General features: G+C 40.4%; 1 protein-coding gene across 1 annotated transcript in view; it reads right to left on the bottom strand.

The window, feature by feature from the left end:
* Nucleotides 1–1,664, bottom strand: part of LOC114658550 (protein LKAAEAR1-like) — a 31,571-nt gene extending 29,907 nt beyond the window's left edge. Inside the window, exon 1 of the mRNA XM_028810598.2 lies at nucleotides 1,618–1,664. The gene's annotated coding sequence lies outside the window, so the exon portion shown is untranslated. The remainder of the gene's footprint in view (nucleotides 1–1,617) is intronic.
* Nucleotides 1,665–22,649: the final 20,985 nt, after the last annotated feature.

Genomic DNA, 22,649 nt, shown 5'->3' with positions numbered 1-22,649 from the left:
TAAATTATTTCATTATTTTTGTTAATGTTTGTAGTTATTCCTCTAATTATTTCTTCATTAGTTACAATAGAAAATAAACGAGCTTCGTTAAAAAAAAAAAAAGATTACTCCCTTTCTTTACATATCTCTGTACTGCTCTTCAGGATCAACATTTCATTAGTACGCACAGAGCAAATTGTTAAAATACCCTTACACTACTTTCCTTTATATTATTATTATTATTATTATTATTAGTCCATTTGAGTTCATGCCATAATACAACATAATAACCAGGTCCATTCCTTGGGCCTTGGGTTAGAATGACGTAGACATCTATTTAATGGATAGTGCCCTTCTTAGGACATGACATGTTCCAAGTGGTGTGATCTTCTGTAATTCTCATATTTTGATGTTACCAGGGTTAGATATATTTCTCTATTTCTTTCTTTAGAAGTCTGATGGCTCCTATCACTACTGGTATTGTTATGGCTATCCTTCCCCACAAGCGTTCAATTTCAAGGTCTTTATATTTTGACAGTTTTTTGATTATTTTTACTGAGGTGTTTGTTTCAGTCAGGATGAATATATCGATGAACAGGCAACTTTTTTCTTTTTTGCTCTTAATGGCAATGTCTGGTCTGTTGGCCCTTATCTCACAATCTGTCTGTATTGGCATGTCCCATAGGATTGTGATGTTATCTTTTTCTGTTACTGTTTGGCGCTCATGCTCATACCATTTTTCTTTTGTGCTGATGTTAAAATCTTTGCAACTGTTCCAGTGCAGGTATGTGTCAGCCTTATTCTGACTATGAAGGTATTATTATTATTATTATTATTATTAAGTAGTTAATAGTAACAATTATATTACAATAGTCAGTATTTCATTTTTCTTCTTCTCAAGCAATCAGAGGTTGCACACTGTACTGCTATCAATAATTAAAATTATAATTTAATTGCAGACACTGCCACGTCACAGCTTTACGAGTTCACGATCGAATCCCTCTACATCCACGTTTGCTACATGGACGTTTCTCCTTATTTTATGGTTTAGATTTTGATCACACTGGAACGGTGAAGAGTGTGCACTGCGATGGACTGCTGTCCTGCCGATGCTGCCTCTGATTCGGCTCCATGCACCTCTATTCTGGCTCCAGCCCTCGAACAATCGTGGAATTGAAATATGTGGATTTCGAGTGGACAGTTGACTTATTTCTAACGCTATCATTGATGCAGAAGAATAATACGGTCCAGACGGAAATACACGTTCATGTATATGTAAATAGAAAAATCTTTACTAGTATTAAACAACTTCTTTAAATAATACGTCAAATCCGAGTGTACAAAAGGTAATATTTTTGAAGTTAAAGACATAAAAAAAAAATCTGAAAAATAATTATCAAGTAATAGTCTGCTCACATGAAATAATGCGGAAACTTGCACTGTGCAGTATATCGTGAAATATATTACCGCATAAGGAAATGTCCATTTTATGTTATCAAAATGGAAAATTTTCTTCGCTGTCGTCCGAGACATGTAGTTAAGGTATGAAACACTAATAAACGGCTGCCGATTTTACTACTCAGTTATTCTCCTCAGTAATGGAAGTAGAGAGCTGACTGGAAAGAAAATAAAACTTACTTGTATGAGGCTTTTGCTCTTCCGGCCTTTTGTCACGTGCTTTCCAGTTCTGTGTACAAACGTCGCTATGGGAACCGCGGGAGTAGACGTCTTACCAGGAGCGGGCGCAGGGCGCCGTTGTTCAGAAAGTTTACGGGAGTTAGAGCCGCTGCATTAAGGGAGTAATGGAAATGCGGGCACGTATTTTAAGGCTTTTATTGAATGAAGTGTCAAAATATCATATTCAATTTTAGATTGCTGCCGTATTGATAATATTAAAATAATTTTTAAGGCTTTTATTGAATGAAGTGGCAAAATATCATATTCAATTTTAGATTGCTGCCGTATTGATAATATTAAAATAATTGTAGTTGATTCCTGAATAACACCCACTCAAACCAGTGAGACACCTTCCTTTGACTGAGCGTCTCGTTTGATAATGCTTTTTTCTACTTTTCCAAAAGCAAATAGTGCTAAAGGGAGAAATATAATTAGTAAACATTCTAGAACAAGATGTGGCCACTTAGATAAGCCACACAGACACTTTTCTACTCAATGTTAATCACATTTTTTTCCTCAAGAAAGCATTTAAATAAACACTCAACCTGAAAATCAATTTAGTTTAATTAATTATTATGTAGTGTTTGTCACTGAATATAACCTTCACCTGCTTTCATACATGTACCAACAGTAACAGAACCGTACATATTTATGCAGTAATTACATAGATATTACAAACACACACGCACACGCACACACACACACATATACAGGGCCGGATTTATATGAAAAGAGGCCCTAGGCTATTCCACTTATGAGGCCCATTCACCTTCCATTTTTAAGTTTGTAAATTACATGAGAGATAATAAAATTTTGCTAACAATTTGAATGTAGGCCCCTCTTGATCTTGAGGCCCTAGGCTGAAGCCTATAGCCTATAGGAAAATCCGGCCCTGCACATATATACTGTATATATATATATATATATATATATATATATATATATATATATATATATAGTTAATGCCCAAGAGGAAGGACAGGCATCTCCGCCTGGATGGAGGATAATCTATTGCCCAGACTGGATAATGGAAGGACCAATGGAATGGAGACACAACCTGGCTGGAATGCCCTATAATCTTCAACCTGGTTGTGATCGGTCTATAATGGATAGGCTGGCTCAGTGTGGATTGGAATGGAAGTTCTCAGTGTCCTTGAGGCTGATCCCAATCAGGACACCAGCAGGGCTGCACAGGAATTGGAGTGTGGAAGTGCAACCCTGTCGGGGCCCTTGGGTACAGCCAGAGGGCACTGTTGGGCGATATTGGTTTCCACCTGACCTGGAAGTGCTCCTAATCAGCAATGCAATGACATCAGATGCAGTCCTTGGTTTTGCTTGAAAAGAAGCCCGCTGCCTCACAATAGGAAGTCAGAGTCAGGAGGCAGCAGGCGACACTCATGGTGGATGAAAGGAGTAAGAAATTGTCAGAATTGTGAATTGCTTATTGATTTTTGTACTGGTGCTTATTGAAAGGGTGCTTTGGATCAATAAATATTATTTATTTGAACCTAGTATTGTGTTGGTATTCATGTGCCTGTAGTTTGGGGCTCAGTGGTGCTCCCTTGTGGTCACTATACCATATACTGTATATGCAATACAAAAATGCAACAGTTTTAGAACACCAGTGTTTATTTGTTCTATGCCTTGATTTCATGAAACATTAAGACATTAAACTTCTTGTATTTCCATAAAAAGTGGAAAAACTGAGGTGTTCTAAAACTTTTGAAGTTTATATCTATATCTTTCTATATTATAAAAAAAAATCTTGGAAAGGACACCAGGGAGACCTGACGTGATCTTCTCGGAAGACAATTTGACGCCCCACGAGAGACACTTTAATGTCCCGCGAGACAAAGAGTGAGACAGAAGGACAGCTGCTATGCATGCTTTTAAATGATCAACACACAGCGTGACAAGCAGAACACGCACCTCAGCAGCAGGAGAACAAAGCCCGCAGCTGATCCGTCAGCATGTCTTTAGTGTGCATTCAGCTGCCCCCCTTCACAACGCGAGAGGGAGAGACGTGAAGTGGCAGGAGCGTAACGCGCCTCCAGGGGAGGTTGAGTGAAGCAAACAAGACCTGATCATCTCGGAGAGACACTTTGACGTCACACAGGACTAAACATTACAACCTTAGGAAGCAAAATCCGTGAGACGGTGACTTTAGCACATCACTCCCCACTTACAATTTAGAACAAGTTTACAGACATCTAACCTAACAGTTGTTGGAATGCTTTTGGCAGACACACTTCATGTGCTCCCAGCTCTTAAAACAATGACAAGCAACAAGCAGAATACGCAGCTCGCTAGAAGCAGCTGCAGCAAGCCTGCAGATGATCCGAGCGCATCTCCTTAAAGTGCGTTCAGCGCCCCTCCCCCCTTCACAACACGAGCGGCATAGACGCGAAGTGGCAAAAGGACAGCTGCTGTACAGGCTTTTAAATGATCGACACACAGTGCCACAAACAGAACACGCAGCTTGCCAGCAGCAGCAGCAAAACAGCAGCTGATCTGACCACATCTTCTTAGCGTGCGTTCAAACCCACCCTTCACAACGCAAGCAGCGTTATACGTCCCGCGAGAAAGAGATTTAACCACGCCCCCGGCAGGAAATAAAGGACAAGTATTTTTACAAAAACTTTAAAGTAAAAGTGAAAATAATGCATATGTAACAATTCCCATGAAAATAACAATCTCTTTAAATTGTTTATCCGGTAAACCAAACCCAGGGGTGGGCGAGCAAAGCGAGCAGGGGGCGGAGCCCCTTAGTCTATCTACATACTGTATCTATTTATCTTATTCTGAACTGATCTATATACATTGTATATATAGTATATAGTGTGGCGGATTGCCAGAGCCCTTGCCCGGCTGGGACGCCTGTATAGTGGATGAGCTGGGGGAGAGAGTGTCTTCAAGGCTTTATCTCCCCCAGGAGAATGGAGGGCAGCCCCCCTGGGTTACTACAGCACCACGGATTCCTGCATGGTGTGCTGGGAGTTAGAGACTGCTACAACTCTGTTGGGTTCCATGGGTGCCGCCAGGTGGTGCTGCAGATCCTGCACAGCCTTACCACGTTGGGCTTCCACCACACCCGGGTTCCCTATAAAAGTAGCTGGCCGCCACTACTCCAGGAGCCAGAGTCGCGAGGAAGAGGACAAAGCTTGCTGAGGAGATGAATAAAGAGAAAGAAAAGAAAGGGAAGAAGAGAGGACTGTGGTTATCTGTGCTATTTGGTGCTTGTACTGTGCTGTGTAGTGGGGAGCAAAGGAAAAGCGCTTCCTCACTTAAAATAAACGTGTGCTGTGTGACAAGACTGGGCTCTTTGTCTACTGTGTCCGGGTTTGGGGAGCTGTACACCCCTTCGTATGTGCAAGATGATTTACAGGAATGTCTCAACCTGTTTGCCATCATGTTCAACACCATATGTGGCACATACATTTTCCACAAAAATTGTATATAAGTGTATGCATAGCAGTACCATTAGTGTTTTTGATCCTTTGATAGGTGATCCCTTGTAGTGTTCAGTCCCTTGGTCCGGTGCACACTGTGCTTTCACTATCGAATGATTCCATTTGAATGATTGCATAAATAAGCAAAACTTTCGCTATTGGGCTGAAACCAACCCTCGTGAACTTCATCAGAGACCCGTGCACTGTGAGTGTGTTACAGTTTGGGGTGACATTGCAGAATTTGGCATTGTAGCCCCTTACTTTTTTGAGGAGGGGGGCAACGGTCACCGTCACTTCAGAACGTTACATTGAAATGCTAATGAACATTTTGTGGCCCCAACTGGAAGAAATGGATGTGGTGGATGCCTGGTTTCAACCAGATGGAACAGCAGCTCATACAGCACATACATCCATGCAAGTTTTGTGGGAGATGATTCCAGGGAAGCTGATCTCCCTGTGCGGTGATGTCAGGTGGCCTTTAGGTTCACTTGATCTCACTCCATGTTATTTCTTCTTGTTGGGCTATCTCAAGTTGAAGGTATACACACAACGACTTCAAAACCTTAAAGCTCCGAAGGACGCTATTCGCCACGAAATTGCCGCTATTCCCCTTGAAATGGCAGAAAGAGTCATGTGAGCATTCAGAAATCGTTTCAAAGACTGTATCGCTAATGATGGCCACCACCTTGAAGACATCATTTTTAAAACACAGTGAAAAAAATCTATTTTGTATACCCTTTCTTGTGTTGGTATGAAATTTATTTTATCTTGTTGCGTTTTTGTAGAATAAATGTTTGGCTCACCCTGTATATACGAGATGAGACATAAAAATAACCAGACTGGGCTTGGGGCTTTCCTGGAAAACTGTCTGGGGGTCAGTTGGACATGAATCATAGAACTATATCCCCTCCTACACGCCTTGTCAAACCACCAACCAGCTAGGTATATCCTGTGAATAGCCCAGTCAGTATCTGCACAACAGTCGCTACATGAGTTGCCACTATAATGTCAGGTGAAAAAATCAAACAGTGAATCAACATCAAATTTCTCGTAAAATTGAACAAAACAGCCACAGAAACTTATGAAAAGATAAAAACAGTGCACAGTGATAACAGTTTGTCTTACACACAAGTTTTTGAGTGGCACAAATGTTTCAAGGAAGGACAAGAAAATGTGGAAGACATTCAACACCCAGGTTGCCTGCATTCGTCTCAGATGGATGAAAATATCAAAACGGTTCGAAATGATCGTCGCCTAGGTGTTCGAGCTATTTCAGAGTTGGCTGATATTGACAGAGAGTCTGTAGGACACATTTTGCACAAAGAACTTCACATGACAAAAGTTTGTGCAAAAATAGTACAGAAAATTCTTTCACCCGAACAAAAAGATTGCCAGAAAAACATCTGTGCTGACATTTTGAACACGATTGAAGAGAAGCCCGATTTTTTGGAAAATGTTATCCCATGTGATGAGACATGGATTTTCCAATACGGCCCAGAAACCAAAAGACAGTCCATGCACTGGAAAACACAGACATCACCAAAAATGAAAAGGCAAAAATAACAAAGTCCAAATTCAAGGTAATGTTGATTGTCTTTTTTGACATTCATGGTATCGTCCACCAATAGTTGGTTCCTGAAGGGCAAACTGCCAACCAGGCTTACTATTTGGAGGTCCTAAAAACCCTTTTGAGAGACAGTGAGGAAGAAGAGACCTGATTTATGGAAGACAAAGGTCCCACGCACAATGCTTTTTCCGAAAAGCAGTTTTTGACTGACAAAAACATTCCTGTCCTCAATCATCCCCCCTATTCGCCCGATTTAGCTCCCTTGATTTTTACTTGTTCCCGAAAATCAAAAGTGATCAGCCTCAAGCAAGAAGACTTCCAGCACTGTTTCAATCAATGGAAGATACGTATGGAGCGGTGTAGAGATCGGGAGGGGGAGTATATAGAAGGTGACAATGTTTAGAATGCTGTAATTCATCAATAAATATTATTTTTTTTACCAATCCGGTTATTTTTGTGTCTCACCTCGTATATATATATAAATATATATATATAAAATAAAACAAATGTGATGGATCTGTCATCGGCATTTCTATCGGCGAAATGTAAAAAAGTGGTTATATGGTGTTAAAGATACAGCTTCTTGCCTTAATATGAATTACAGTACTCTCATGTCTGCTCTAGTTCAGGTAGTTGAAATTAGTTGAACGTGGCTGCCTTCTGGGTGAATTCTGATTTTTTTTGGAAGAATTTATGATAAAGGACTATAATTTGATATTAAAATCTGATCTTCTAGTAGGGTTTTAAATACTGTTTTCATGGGAAAGCTGGTATACTGGGAAAGAAAAGGACTGAGAAAAGCTTTGAAAATCAGACAAAGTAGTTTCTTCTTGTTCATTAAAATTAAGTCAGGGAACAAGCAAAGATTATAATAACAGAAAATCAAAAATGGAGCCAATCATCTGAACTAAAAAATACTGTATTTAGCCAAAAACAAAGTGAAAATGCAAAGGACAAAAATCAAGAACCTAACTGGATATCCTTCTTCTAATTAAATCACACATCACAGTTTTCTTTCAGAAATTATCTATAAACTTAGAAGAATTGAATACCACACCGCCCACCTTAAATACTGCCACATCTTGATAACAGCATACTTCTCACATATGAATGATAATGAACATGACAGAAATTAACAACATGATGGTTTTAAGTTTTTGTTTTTCATGAAGCATGCATCACAATCTGATGAGATGGGCTTGGAGTGATTATTATTGAGGAACTATTTCCAAAACCTTTAAGTAGTATGAAATCTTCTGAGCTCTTGATATTAGACTTTGACATGAAGTAATCTACAGTTATTCGTTCACACTTTTAGTTCCCATTCTGATTCAGTTCAATCTGAATTAGCTTTTAGTTATGCAGAAGTAATCTTATTGGGAATTTTCATATTTGTATATTTTGGAAACAGACATCCTCAGATAAAGCTTTTCCTATATCTGACTGTAGACTTATTACATGCTGAAAGCGTACAGGAATTTTAGACAGGCCAGGAATGTGCCGAAATCACCAGGGAGTGAAAGGGTAAACATGAAAAGATTTTCTGGAGGTCCTGCCATAATATAAATACAGTACAGACATACCTCATGTTATACAGTATAATATGTGATTTACATACTCTTCAAATTATTCTGAAAAGACATAAGTAAAAATTGTAACTTACGGAAATGTACTTATACCACAAGCCATATACAGACAGTAATGCAGTCTGCATTTTTTCATGTTCCATTTGCTGAAGAAGTACTTTAATACTGTTGCATTCAAATGAGCTGTTATTTTGTTTGTTAGTTTTTTAAACAATTAAACCCACCATCACTATGGGGAAAAGTTATAGTATGCAGGAATTACAGTAATTCACCTCATTTGACTCCTTCATCTTTTATTTGCTTTTTAAAAATATAAATACACGTTAAAGTTTTAAAAAAAAAAAGAATGCGGTCCTCTGTATGCAATTGTATCCAACAGGGAATATGTTGTTTTAGAACTGTAGTCATACTTGAGACAATTTATGCCTCCCAGTAACTAGGACAGAGACATTAAGAAAAGAAAAATATGGTATGAAGGAGAGAAGGAGAGGATATATTTAACTTACTTTTAAATGAATTTACTCCTATAAAGAAACAACCAAAGAAGCCCATATGAAGTAGAATTGCCTTACAATGTTTCAGTTGACAATCATATGCCCATCTTCAGATGTATCGTCCTTGACATGGACAGCAGGTAATATCTCCCTTCTCTCCAAAGGAAAGGTTTCAATGAGTGACAGGGCTAAGCTATTTTATAACCTTACAACCTTCTCTTTGTCCAAATTTAACCAATCACAAATGAACATCTGCTTACATCATGTTTTTTCCTTTAAGTACATTGTCTATTAGCTCTTGTTTTACACCAAATAGTACACTAATAATAGTTTTAGCCATCTTATTGACCATCAATTAATGCAATTAACTCTTAAACTACATTTTCTGCTGACCACCCTGCTTTTTAAGCCTTCATAACAATGGTCAAACAAATTCTACAATTTCCATTTTACTTCCTGTGGTCTTAAATAGTAAGTCATTAAGTATCGGTATAAAACGTACCATTGTGTGTAAACTAAACTAAAAACAATGAGAGTGTTATTTGGGACTATCAATAATGTAATTGAGCCAACCAGTAATGTTTAAGCTGTACCCTGTATGGGGGATGCTCCACATCTACATATATGCAAAATTTAGGTATAATGTCTACAGACAAAGCATATTAACATTGTTGAGTAGTAGCAAATTAAAAAAAAAGTCAAAGAAATTCTTAAGCAAATAAAATTTATTAATCATGTTTATATATTAATCTAGACCAAAGTAACACTCTGTAATGGAAGACATTTTAGTTGTATGTCAGTCATTGCGTATTTAATAAAAAACAGTGTGGCAGGTGGCCGGGTGCGGCCCTCAATCAGCTGCCTATAAAAGGGTCCGCCTCCCTACAATCAAGGCTGGAGTCGGGTGAGGAGGCGGCAGGAGAGGCCCTGAGTGTTGTGTTTGTGAGGAGAAGAAAGTGGCTGCTGGAAGCCTGGACTTTGGGAGTCGATGGGGGTTTGTTGTGTGGTGCACATAGAGACTTGTATTATAATAATAGTGTAAATAAACGTGTGGTGATGGCTTGCAACGTGTCTGCCTGTCTGTGTCCGGGCCGTACCATTCTACAGTGGTGTAGTCAGCAGGATGCTGCACCTGGCACAAGGTGCGGACCTGCATTCAAGAAATTGTCTGTGGAAGGCCGCAGGGGCGGCGTGCACCAAACCCCGCAGGGGAATACAGTGTCGTGGACCGTTAGCGGTCCAGTGTCGGACTTTGTATTTCAGGGGCAGCTCACGGACGCGGCAGCAACAAGAGGCGCTGCTGGGAATGAGCTGCTGCAGCTGGGGAAGCCACAGCAGCAGCAGAGCTGCCCGGAGAGACGCTCTCCTGTGAGAGAGGAGAGCGAGATGGCCGCCAGGAAGTCCCTCCTCGTTACAGGCACGGGATTGGACAGCGTGTCCTGTTCTCTCGCCAGTGAGTGGTCGGAGGCGAGAGCAGGGAATGTCCGTCCCGTGCTTCACAGAAACCCGAGTAGGCCGCAGGGAAGCGCCCACAGAGAGCAGTCGGTGAGTGGAACTACTCGCAAGGTAAGCCCACCGCCGGCTGCTTCTCTCTCTTTGGCGGTGATATTGCAGGAGCTGCAAAAACAGCTGCGCCTTGTGCTGTCGCCGTCGGCCGAGCGATGTGCCCTCCGGGCGGAGACGCTGGACTCAGGAGGGATGGTAGTGGCGTCGGATCGAGAGCTGCAGACAGAAGAGGATCGGTGCGCTGCAGGAGCTCCTGGACGGAGAGGCACAGCAGGAAAGGTAAGGGAGACCGACCCCGTTAAGCTCCGGACGCCAGCGAGGCTGGGTCTGCCCTCTTACAATGGGCAGATCCGAACCGCTGTGGCGTCACAAAGTAAACGGAGGAAGCTGCTTGGGGAAGCCAGTTCCTCCGATAAGCGAGGACATGCTGCTGGGTGCGCGTGTCCCGCAAAGGACCGTCCTCTGCAGAGGCAGAGGAGAATCCCGCAGCTGGAGAGGTGGAAACAGAGCGTGATCCCACTGGTGATTCTGTGGCGGGGAGCACGGACTGCTCGGGCTGGGAAGCCGAGAAAGGGAGCATCTGGGCGCCAATCGGGGCCGAGAGCGTTGGCCCAGCTGAGGACGAGCCGAGGGGCTGCGTCAGGGCAACGCCTCTGCCCTTGTTTTTCTTTTGCTTTGACAGGATCGGGCCCTAGGCTACAGCGTGTCGGCTTGCTGCCGAGGGGTTCCCGTCCTCCCGGAATGGTTCGCTGGTCCCAGGAGGTCTCAGCTAGCGGGGGTGTACTGTGGCAGGTGGCCGGGTGCAGCCCTCAATCAGCTGCCTATAAAAGGGTCTGCCTCCCTACAATCAAGGCTGGAGTCGGGTGAGGAGGCGGACGAGGTCAGAGGAGGCGGCAGGAGAGGCCCTGAGTGTTGTGTTTGTGAGGAGAAGAAAGTGGCTGCTGGAAGCCTGGACTTTGGGAGTTGATGGGGGTTTGTTGTGTGGTGCACATAGAGACTTGTATTATAATAATAGTGTAAATAAACGTGTGGTGATGGCTTGCAACGTGTCTGCCTGTCTGTGTCCGGCCCGTACCATTCTACAACAGTTTAACATTTTATTCTATCACCCACAAAGAAAAACAAATGTATTAAAATGCAATTGCATAATCACTCAAAATTTTAGAGGTGCAGGTTTAAGTATATATGATAAAACAATGACCAACAGTCAAAGCACACCACACAGCTTGTGATTTGCACCACCTTAAGTAAGCTCAGAAAATGGACAGAGTTCTTTCTTAAAGAGGATGTGCAAGCAGACATTGGGAAAAATCAGACAGTAATGACTGAATTCTTCCTGAAAACAGTGACTGTAACAGTGAATGCACACCGATTTTAAGGCAGACTACAAAAATCGTTTACTTAATAAAAACAATTCATCGAGAATATGTTTAACATCAGGGGGGTATTTTTCGTATGTGGATTAGTCGTTTAGCCGGATGTAATTGTTGACGATTTGGCCTGATCCTGGATCTGTCGGTTTTTCGAAACTCTTGCTGGAAGTGTTGTCATAGCAACACATCCTAATCCGCAAACCTGCTCGGAGCAGGTTTGTTCTACGTAAACAAGGTTTAGTTTACACACGTGATCAGTGATGGTGCGTGGAAGTCATCCAGTCATGGCTTTGCCGTTCATGAATGAGCGACCAATTGATATTGGTGCGCAAATTATATGAAGAGAATTTCATATAGAGAGGGTATTGCGCGATCGGCATGATCCTTTATTGCTCCTGGAGGAAATTCTGTATGAAAGATACCGCTTTAGCCGAGGGGGAATATTGTACCTCAAAGATTATTAGCTCCGTATATTCGAAGTCAAACTCGGCAAAATCGGGCTCTCACAACCACACAGACAGTATAGTATGCATTGCTTTGAGGTTTCTTGCAAGCGGCACTTTTTTATATACTGTAGGCGATGCGGAACATCTATCGAAAAGTGCAGTTTGCCAGGCAATTCGTAAAGTCTGTTTGGCTCTGAAACATTTCCTTCGGGTTTTCGTTGTGTTTCCTGGACACCTGTGTGTGCAGACAAAAGCGGCGTTTCATGCCATTGCAGGTAGGTAATACACAGGCTAAAACACCCACAGTTCCATAAAGAATCTCACAAGCAGCCTGACATTCTCACTACCAGGATTTCCAAATGTGATTGGGGCACATGGGACTGATCACAGTGGAGTTTGATCAAACATTATTTGGAAAATGTACCTCTCCTCCTGATGAATAATCAGACACAGTGTCTTCATCAAATGTTTGACCTTCATCAATATTTCGTTGGTCAGACACAGGTTCTAGGGATATGACATTCCCTGCAACTGACCCAACAAAAAAGAGGGCTATATGGAACATACCTATGGCACACATTGAGAACAAATATATGCAATGACCATCCTTTACCTGAAATGAAGTGACCACTGCATCCTGCCACTGGTTCTGAGGAGGAGCTTCCTCGTGGAATGCCCTCAGAAACAGGGCGATGGGCATTTTGCTGGAGAGCCAACTCTTCTGCAGGGGTTAGGTCTGGACCGCGTGGACCTCCACCTGTTTTTTGCTTGTCTGCCTTCTTATTAGCTTTAAAATTAATGTTCTTTACATTATATATGATTCTTTATGTCATCAATTCTTTAAATAGTTATATACCAATATTTACCAGTTTGAAGTATATTCTTGTACTTCACTTTCACCTGTTCCCGTGTTCTCCTTGTGCTCACGTTTGATCTGGAATTATGACATATTAAATAATAATTAATTTGACACATAGGAAATGAAATGCTGCTTTCAGTAAGTACAATGCACACACATTTAATTTGTCGGCCACTTTTTGCCAGCCGTCTTTTCTGGTTTGGGCTGCTTTTGCAGTGTTACCCCTTGTGCATATTAAATCTTGAAATTCTTCATGTCCTTCAAATGAAAGGTCTTGCGCCGCATGTGTGAAAAAAAAATGCTTACGTTCTTTCGTCATTTTGTTACAGCCTATCAAAGACTTGCTGATCGTGTTTTCTAGACTCAATATATATGGGCTTTTCACTCAGCGCGGGCGCGCGCATTCATCTTGTATGATTAGATCCAGCTCGACTAATCTACTACACCGCTGCGTTTGAAAAACCAACTTATCTGGATGAGTTTCACTGGCATTAACTCATCCAAGATGAGGCATCTGATCTCGGATGGTTTAAGCGACGTACGGAAAATACCCCCCAGGACTGAACATTGTGTTTTTTCCACAGATTTAGACATAATTATATGTTGTTAAAATAGGGGCTCAAGTGTAAGAAATTACTGAATGTTCACAACAAATTGTTTGTTTCGGTAAGCATGCTGAGCTGAGTTTATTGGAAAATTGAGAAGTAGGTTATTCACTGAATATGACTTATTACTTGTATTTAAACTAGGGGGCTTCACCCCCTGCCCACTTCGCTCACAAACCCCCCGCCCCCCCAGCCTGTGCTATGCGCCAGACACATCGTGTCTCTGCCGCTTGCATATGTGGATTTCACTTTCACCAAACAACAAATCTTTTAATTCTTGTGAATACGCCTCTTCATTGGGAAGAAACACTACTTTTCCCTGATGGCAACATCTACAAGTCTCCAACTTAAAGTTTAAATCCAAAAAATATATTTGATCTCTTTTTGCTGTTCCGTTATTTCACTGAGTAATAATTGCCATTTGTTTGCGCTAATGCTATCTTTACTATCATTTTTTTGAGACTTTCGAATTTTTGTACTTTCATTATCTCTAACCTGCTCTGCATGTGTATCGTGCAAAGATTTTTGAATTCTTTACTACATTTCACTTTGTCATCTACTCTTTGCTTTTTATTTCCAGCCCCAGGCGTGGTTAAACCTCTTGGCACAAAGTCTCTCTGAAAAAGTCACGTCTAGTCCCAGGCTAAAAAGTCTCGTCTTGTCCCAGGATTTTCTTATTATAATAGAGAGATGGTATAACGTAATTAATATAAATAGAACATATAAAGAAAACTTTCTAATATTTGTTTGAAATTTGCCCTTAACATGTTTCCTACTTTGCCCCTGTTGAAAAATTTATTTAGACATAGCAGCCTAAATCCATTGTACTAATTCCTTTCATACTTCTACATGCCAGTCTTGTGACCTTCTAATCTCCTTTTGCTTAAACTGAAAAAGTTCATCTCCATTAATCTCTCCTCATGTTATCACATCTCTCAGTCCCAATTTATTATTAAAGGGTAAAGAGTTGGCGACATCTGGTGGCCATACTAAGAATTATGGTAGCAAGTTGTCTGCCCAGGTTCTTCTGGTCAAAGGATGCCCTGCTTAGTGACATCAAGCTTTTTATCCTAGTCAAGTGGAAGAGCTGGGACTTGAAGAGGATGTGACATCACGCGTCTTCTTCCACTCTAAAGAGGGAAAAGGATATGAGGAAAATTGTCCTATCTGGTAGAACCCATTGCTTCTTTGAGAAGAGTTTCTGTAGGATGCTCCTAACAAGCATTTGGGGTTTTGATGTCTAAACAACAAATAGGAAGTTGTGCTTGTAGGTACCAGCAGCAGGAATGTCTCACTTCATGTTTTGTAAATTTTCTTTCTTTTATTTTTGTCTATCCTTTCAATTATTTCTGGAATAAAATCTTATCCACACAATTTGCAGAGAATTAAATTAATTCAGAATGTTTTATTGTTTATCATTATTATTTGGATTTATTTTATTCTGACTTCATGCTACTCCCCTAATCAGCCTTGTACAGAATGCAGAGAGTACCTGTTTCCATGAAACTCACTTGAACACACGTATCTACCACCCAGTCCCTCCGAGAGTCTTAGCACTATTTTTAGTACAGTAACTTGTTATAACAGTCATTTAACCAGAAGACTGAAAAAGAGGGAAAAGATGAATTGCTTGAGAAAGACTGAAAAAACTGTGAGGAGTTCAACCTCCTTACTAACTCTTATATTGAGAAATGTTCAGTTGCTCTGAAATAAAGTAGTTGAACTTCAAGAATGTGTATGCTTTCAGACTGATTACAGAGATGCGTGTGCATTGGTATTTACAGAAGTGTGGCTAAATGGAAATGAATGATGGATCTGATGCAACAGTTCTGTTGGATAGAGACTCCGCCATTACCAATAAGTCACACAGAAGTTGTGTCTGCCTTTAAACAAATATAAACACAACGTGTTGTTGATGAGTTTGTTGAATGGTGTGATCGTTCCTTTTTACAGCTAAATATCACTAAGACAAAGGATATACAGTAATTGCAGATTTAGGTGCTCCCCTCCTCCTACTATATCAATATTAATTAAAGGGGAGATAGCAAACATGGCAGAGCACTACAAATATCTAGGAACAATCATTGATAACAAGCTAAACTCTGAACTTTCAAATAATGAATTTGAAATAAGGGGCAGACCCAACAATTCTTAGAAAACTCCATTGTTTTAAAGTGATCAAAACCATAAAGACACTTTTCTACAAATCTTCTGTTAAATCAGTTGTTACATTTGCTTTTGGATTTGACAACCTATATATGAAAAATATAAACTATCTTAACAACACTGTAAAAATTAGCTGTAAAATTATTGGTTTGCAGCACAACTCTGTCATTGAGTTGTATTACAACAACAACATTTATTTATATAGCACATTTTCATACAAAGAATGTAACCCAAAATGCTTTAAAGATGTCAAAAAGAAAGTTACAAGGAAAGAATAAAAAGTAATAATAATGAATAAAAATAAATAAATCAGTACAATCTTATGAAGCATAAATATAGAATTACTGGAAGAGTAGCATCCTTATATACAATCTCATATTGTAAGTCTCTAAACATGAGTCTGATGATAAGGTCAGATTATCAGGAGGACAGAAAAAAAAAAACAAGCTTGATAAAAAGACAAAATCTGCAGGGGTTCCAAGGCCAAAAGACCACTCATCCCCAGCCCCCACTGGGCATTCTACCTAACATAAATGTCCATAAATAATTCCTCATTACTTCCAGGCTTCATCTGAGAGTATTCAGTAAAGTTAGAGTCTCGTGGACAGCTGAGGCATCCCCCTTGGTTCCAGCATGACAGGTGGCTGTACAGTGCCTCTGTCAGGTAGTGGTGGTGCAAAACAACAATAGCATTTATTTATATAGCACATTTTCATACAAATGATGTAGCTAAAAGTGCTTTACAAGATGAAGAAAGAAAAAAGAAAAATATAAAAATAAATTAGGCAATACTAAGTAACAAAGAATAAAGTGAGGTCCAATGGCCAGGAGGACAGAAAAAGCAAAAAAAAAAAGGGGCTAGAGAAAAAAACAAAATCTTCAGGGGTTCCAAGGCCACAAGACCCCTCCCACTGGGAATTCTACCTAATATAAATGATCTAAATCAGTCCTCATGGTTTTCAGGTTTCACGTGGAAGAAATTAGATGATGATGGTCATGTGGACAAATGGCCTTCAATCCATCAATGTAGGGACTACATGGTGCCCTGATCAGGTAGTGATGGTGCAGATTGCCACTACAGAAAACTGGGGAAAAAAAACAGCAGAGACAGTAGGGGTTAGTACGGATTGTGGAGATATGATAAAAATGATAATTAAATGCATATACAGAATATCAGTGTTAAACTAAAATGAAGCTATAAGAAAGCCAAGTTAAAATAATGCTCCACTGTATTAGCCTGGTGAATTTCTATCAGTAAACTATTCAAGATTTTAGGTGCATAACAACAGAAGGCTGAATTTTTGAATGGTACAGGTAAAAAGTGTAGTGATATCAAAACTGGAGAGATGTACTCAGATTTTCTTTTCCTAGTTAAGATTCTAGCAGCTGCATTCTACACTCATTGCAATCGATTGATGTGTTTTTGTGTAGTCCTGAGAGGAGTGCATTAAAGTAATCTAGTTGACTAAAAAAAACTAATTTTTCAGCATCTTGCAAAGTTATAAGGGATCTTTTTCACTGCACAACAATTTTTTTTAAAAGTCTTGCTCCTGAAAATTTTTGCTGATTGTGACAGGTACCTGCTGGGTATGCAAAATATAGTTTTGGTTTTACTGGATCACGTAGGAACTCTGAGAAATAGACATTTATTTGTTTACTAACAATAACGTATTTAGTCACATTTATGTTTCACATAAGCTATTAAATTCAACAGAATTAAAAGTGTTTTGCTCCTGATTTTCTTTTGTATTCAATGTCTGGTGCATCACGGTGCAGTGTTCAACAGTAGTCAGCAAGCATTGACGGATTCCAGTTGCCCTGGTATCGTTTCTCCATTGTAGCAATGTCCTGGTGAAACCTTTCACCGTGTTCGTCACTGACAGCACTGAGATTTGTGGGGAAGAAGTCCAAGTGTGAGTGGAGGAAATGAATCTTGAGTAACATGTTGAACTTCATTGTCTTGTATGCTTTGAGAAGTTTGTCTATCAGCTGAATGTAGTTTGAGGCTCTGTAATTGCCCAGAAAATTGTCAATAACGTCTTTGAAGGATTTCCAGGCAATTTTTTCCGGACCAACTAACAGATCTTCAAACCGCTTATCACTCATAACATGTCTGATCTGGGGGCCAACAAAAATGCCCTCTTTGATCATGGCGTCAGTTATTCTTGGGAACATCTGTCTTAAATAACAAAAACCTTTGCCTTCCTTGTTCAGTGCTTTCACGAAATTCTTCATCAGTCTGGAATAGGAGGCAAAAATATCTTTGCCGGGTCGACAAGTGATTCATGTGCCACATTTTTCTGTCCTGGAACTAACTTTTTACGGAGTAGCCAGTTCTGTCGAGAATAGTGCAACTCTTTGGCACGGCTGTCCCATTCACAGATGAAACAACAGTTATTCCAGTTGTACCTGCTATACTGGACGTGCTTCAGCAACAGTTCCATATTCTCATACGTTTCTTTCATGTGTGCTTCATAGCCAACAGGTACTGAAGGATAAACGTTGCCATTGTGTAGCAGAACAGCTTTCAGGCTTAACATTGACGAATCAATGAAGAGACACCACTCTTCCGGGTTGTGATCACAACCCAAGGCCAAGAACAATCCATCAATGTCACAACAGAAACAGAGACTGTTGGCTTGTGCAAAAAATGTGGTTATATCATGATGTCGGCCTCGAAACACAGAAATTTTCATACCTGGTGACAGCAAACACCATTCCTGCAGTCTCGAACCCAGCAGCTCGGCTTTTCTTTTGACAGACCCAAATCCCTGACCAAATCGTTCAATTCGGACTGCGTTATCAGATGTGGATCGCCTGATGAGCACGGTTCAAAATCCGGGTCAATGTCACTGTCAGTACCCTGCATTGCAGTTTCTTAATCTGGTTCATCTAAGGTCCAATCCTCTGATGGTTTTAGAATTGGAAGACTGTCATCATGTGGCACGGGTCTCATTGCTGAAGGCAGATTAGGATATTCAATTGACTTCTTGTTTTTGGCAGATAAACCAGACCCATTAGTCAAACACAAGTAACAGTCCATCACATGGTGTTTCTGTTCTCGCCATATCATTGGAACAGCAAACGGCATCGTCTTTTGAGTGCCTCTGAGCCAGGCTCTCAGACTGACAGCACATGTCGCACAGCAAATGTAAGGTGCCCATTCCTTGTCTTGATCACCAATTTAGCAGCCGAAATACAGATGATAAGCTTTCTTCACAAGAGCAGTCATCCAACGTCTCTGAGGTGCAAGTGTATATTTACCACAGATATAGCAGAATGTATAACGGCTGTTACGACATTGACAAGACATATCGCCCACACCAAAACATCTATAGCATCAAGCTTACTTACTGTTATATTGCTACAGATACTATACTGATACTATACATACACACTGACTATCTGTATTAACCAAATGAGCAGGATCAGTGTATGCAAGCCACCTTTATAGCATGCTGAGACAGTGTCAAGCTCATTCAGACATGCCCAGGCCGCACAAACCGTGGCTGATAAGTCATTTACGGGAGCGAAAATGTTTGGATACAAATATAAGAAAAAATCATGACAAAACTGAAGATTTCTCTTAAATGGTACATGATGGATAAATTTTAATGTGATATTCGTGATCAGCACCCAAAAATCTATAAGAAACAACCAACAATGTTCAAGAAGCAGAAACTTTGTTTTTTGCTACAGTAATTTTCTTAAGTGAAAAAATGCTGTCCTTGTGATCTGGTTAATATGTGATTTAAAATTTAGGTCAGAGTCCATAGTTATCCCTAAATTCTTTACCTCTATCTTGACTTTTAAACCTAATGGATCAAGTTTATTTCTAATATTCTCATTACAGTATATCCGTTTTTGCCAATCACTAAGATATCTGTTTTCTCCTTATTTAGTTTGAGAAAATTAATACTCACCATTCAGAAGCACAAGTAAGACATTGGATCAGTGAAACAAGAGAGTCGAGGTTATCAGGCACTTTTGATAAATACAGTTGTGTGTTGTCAGCATAGCTGTGGTAGCTCACATTATGTCTTGAGAAATCTGACCTAATGGAAACATGTAGATCGAAAAGAGCAGCGGACTCATTATTTTGGAATATTTGTACACCAACTCTGTCCAGTACTGTGCAGGCCATATTTCAGACAAATCTCTGTTTATACCAGGAGGCTTGTTCAAGGAAAAAAACAGTCTTCAGCCAATGTTTTAGAAGCAATGAAACGGCAAAGCATTACTTATCCAGTAAATTTTATAATTTACTAAATTGAAAAAAAGTTCAGAAGTTTCTGGCACTGATCGTTTGGCTCTTGGAGCTCTTAGTTATCTCATCTTGCTTTGAAGACTCATTTATCAAAGTGCTAATTTTTAGAGCTCTTTTATAGGCTGCTATATAATGCTGACTTGCAGTCACCGTAATATGACTCATTTTTGCAGTTGCGTTTGTAATTATAATTTATTTATTTCAAGATTAAACTGTCTCATGTGATGATGTTATGTTTTCTACTCCTGTATCTCTGAATTGATTTTTGGATTATGTGGTTCTCCAAAATGGTTGGGTAGGAGTTCAATGTTTTTATTAATTATTATGCCTTGACATATATTCATTTCTGGAATGTTGAATTTTATGCTTTTGATTCAAAATATATTTTGCTTGTTCTGGTGTAATTTAAACCTTATTAAAATTTACCGTAGATACTCGCGTATTAGTCGAAAAATTTATGCCTTAAAATTCATTCAAAAAAACAGGGTCGACTAATCCGCGGGGCAACACAATTTAATAATTATAAGCCAGCAATGGGTCTTTTTACTTCTGGTACATGCTTCCTCAGTTGGTTTGCCCAGTTGATTTCATACAAGGGATGCTATTGGTGGATGGCTGAGAAGCTACCCAATTAGAGCAAGCAGTTAAGTTCCTGTGTGCTGATTGGCTCAGCAACGGAGCGTCAAATTCGATTCCGCTGCATTAACCAGGAAGTCTCATCTCGCTTATTCAGCATCAACGTGTTTTGCTGTGTAAAGAGTTAACTTTTGTGCTCTTTTGTGTTTATCTTTGTGCATAGTTAAGCCCTTCATTATGGCTCCAAATCGATCTGCTCCTGCTACTGCTTCAGAGGCCATGCCCAAGCGCCAACGGAAGATGCGAACAATTGCCATAATTATAATTATTTATAATTAGTTTTACCCTCGACTTATACACGGGTCATAACAAATTTCGTAATTTTCGGTTTAAAAAATACACTCGACTTATCTGCGAGATCGACTAATACGCGAGTATCTACGGTAATTGAAAATATAAAGTTTTGATAACAGAGATTCAATACTAGTGATATTTAAAGATACAATGTACTTTTCATCTAAAACTCTCAATGGGTTATTAAAAAGTGAGGAGTATAACATGCTGCATAAAACACTTTTGAGGTTATTCATAGAAAGCTGTTTCCAGTTTGGGTTTCTATCTTATAAGCAAGTGATACTGTGCTAATGTGCAGAAAAGAGCTAATATACATATCAGGCTATGAGATGAGAACATTTTTATACTTTTGTAAATGCCAACTAAGAGGAGACACAACAATCATATTAAAAGTGAAGAAAGGAATAAATAAGGTTGATGCCAGGTATTTTAACTTTTTCCTTAACAAGGACACAGGCTACAGATGGCTGAAGGTGGTGAACCAGTTGAGGGTAGGGAAAGCTGCAGGAATCTGTGGTATCTGGGGTGAACTTCTCCAGGCTGGTGGTAAGGCTGTGCTCCTTGGATAGCAAACAATCTTTACTTCCATTTGGTAGACTGGTGTCATTCCAACTGACTGGAAAATAGGACTTGTCGTCTTTATCTGGAAAGGAAAGGGTGATCACCTAGATTGTGGCAATCATAAGGGGGATAACACTGCTATCGGTGTTGGGTAAGGGCCTTGCTAGAGTCATCCTCAATAGGATCCATAATCACCTGCTCACCTACCAGCAACCGGAGAAGTCTACTGTCAACCGCATCCTGGCACTGAGGGTTTTCATAGAATGCAAAGGTGAATATTGGCAGTTTCTTTGCACCCTTTGTCAATTTTCATAAAGTGTTCATCTCAGTTGATCGAGCTGCCCTGTGGGACATTCTGAGACTTTGCTGGATCCCCTCAAGGTTACTGGATATCATGGCTGGCTTGTACATTAGTATTGTGAGTGCTGTGCAGAGTGGAAGCAGAATTTCTGCATTTTTTTCAGGTTAATTCTGGGGTTCGTCGGGGGTGTTTTCTTGCTCGTACTCTGTTCAATGCTTGCCTGGACTGGGCATTGGGCAGGTTCATGGGGTCCAGAGACTGTGGGGCATCTGTTGGTGAAGAAAGATTCACTGATCTTGACTTTGCCAACGATGCTGTGGTCTTCACAGAGTCACCGGATAGGGGCTCTCAAAAGACTGAGTGAGAAGTCTGAGTGTCTGGGCCTGCGAGTGTCCTGCATAAAAACCAAGATCCAGGCCTTTAATGACCACTTAGGCACAGCCATCCGCAGTGTGTCTGTCTGGAAAGGGAATGTCGACGTTGTTGAGCGATTTACTTACCTTGGCAGTGACATTCATGTCTCTGGCGACTCTTCCTATGAAGTCAGTACACAGATTGGGAGAGCATGGGGGGTCATGAGGTCACTGGAAAGGGGTATATGGCATCCTGATATCTTTGCAGAAGGACAAAGGTCCAAGTGTTTAGAGTCCTGGCGCTTCCTGTCTTGCTATATGGTTGCGAGACATGGACGCTATCCAGTGATCTGAGACGAAGACTGGATTCCTTCTGTACTGTGTCTCTTCAGAGAATCCTTGGGTACCACTGGTTTGATTTTGTGTCAGACAATCGATTACTCACAGAGTCGCAAATGAGGCACATTACCTGCATTGTGACGGAGCGTCAGTTATGGTGCTACAGCCAGGTGCCGTGATTTCCCAGAGGG

Source organism: Erpetoichthys calabaricus, chromosome 10 (genome assembly GCF_900747795.2).
Source record: "Erpetoichthys calabaricus chromosome 10, fErpCal1.3, whole genome shotgun sequence".
NCBI classification, from domain to species: domain Eukaryota; kingdom Metazoa; phylum Chordata; class Cladistia; order Polypteriformes; family Polypteridae; genus Erpetoichthys; species Erpetoichthys calabaricus.
The sequence above is the reverse complement of the archived record's forward strand: the minus strand, read 5'-3'. Positions and strand labels throughout refer to the sequence as shown.